The sequence below is a fragment of the Nannospalax galili genome, unplaced genomic scaffold, assembly GCF_000622305.1.
Source record: "Nannospalax galili isolate Female #2095 unplaced genomic scaffold, S.galili_v1.0 scaffold2610, whole genome shotgun sequence".
In the NCBI taxonomy this organism is placed as follows: domain Eukaryota; kingdom Metazoa; phylum Chordata; class Mammalia; order Rodentia; family Spalacidae; genus Nannospalax; species Nannospalax galili.
The window spans coordinates 341,158-342,444 of NW_008328097.1; the positions used below are offsets into that span (position 1 = coordinate 341,158).

The 1,287-nt window shown below is 36.2% G+C and overlaps 1 protein-coding gene across 1 annotated transcript in view; it reads right to left on the bottom strand.

Annotated features, from left to right (window-relative positions):
• Dock8 (dedicator of cytokinesis 8) overlaps positions 1 to 1,287 on the bottom strand; it is a gene marked incomplete at its 5' end in the record, with an annotated part of 99,460 nt that overhangs the window by 85,909 nt on the left and 12,264 nt on the right. The window lies entirely within an intron of this gene.

Genomic DNA, 1,287 nt, shown 5'->3' on the forward strand with positions numbered 1-1,287 from the left:
GAAATCCTCCTACTATGCTCCAAGACACAATCCAGGATACCATGTTACACTGATTACCTTTGCTTTTATTTTACTTATTTATTTTTGTGTGTGGACATGTGTTTGTGTGCGTATGTACACAGTCATGTGCGGGTGAATGTGCATGTATATATGCATATATGAAAGACACTGAGTGCCTTCCTCAAGCACTTTCTAACTTATTTTTTGATACAGGGTCTCTCCTGAACCTGGAGCTTGCTGACTTGCCTAGACTGTCAGCCAGCAAGCCCTAGAAATTCTCCGTTTCTACACCCCAGCGCTAGAATTACAGGTATATGTTGCCCAGCCTGGCTTTTTTTTTATGTTGATGCCAGGGATATGAAAATACTAAAGCCCACTGGATTGTGCACTTCAGAGGGTTAAATATTATGGCATGTGAATTATATTTTTTAAAGTTCCAAATGAGAGACATTCTACAAACTTTCTATTACTTATCAAAAGAAATTCTCCGTTTCTACACCCCAGCGCTAGAATTACAGGTATATGTTGCCCAGCCTGGCTTTTTTTTTATGTTGATGCCAGGGATATGAAAATACTAAAGCCCACTGGATTGTGCACTTCAGAGGGTTAAATATTATGGCATGTGAATTATATTTTTTAAAGTTCCAAATGAGAGACATTCTACAAACTTTCTATTACTTATCAAAACTGTCAAGGTCATGAAAAGCAAGGATAGTTTAAAAAATTGTCGCCAGCAAGTGGAGCCTACAGAGGCATGACCATGAAATGCCATGTGAACCCCAGAATAGAAAAAACACATTAGGGGAAAACTGAGGGAATCTGAGTGAAGTATAAGCTTATGGTAATGATAATTATGTACTGACATTGGTTCACTAACTGACAAATGCACAATTATAATTTAAAATGCTGACAAGGAAACTGAGTAACTGTGACTATGTTGATGACAATTCATTATTTAAAAATAGTTACAAGAAAAGCCTTTGACTAATTATAGCATGAAGAAATGATGACTGTCTGGGGTGATAGATAAGCCACATTGCCATGATCTTATCACTACAGACTGTGTATGTGTATTAAAGCGTCACATTGTGCCCCCAAAAATGGCTGCATGCCAATTAAAAATAAAAATAATGGTGGGAATGCTGGTATATATTTGTAATTCTAGAACTTGGCAGGTTGGGGTAGCCTGAGCTGCATAGTGCAATCCTGTCTCAAAAAATTAAATAAATATAAATAAAATTAAAAAATAAGTGAAAACACATTTTAAAGAGAATAAATAGTTTATGG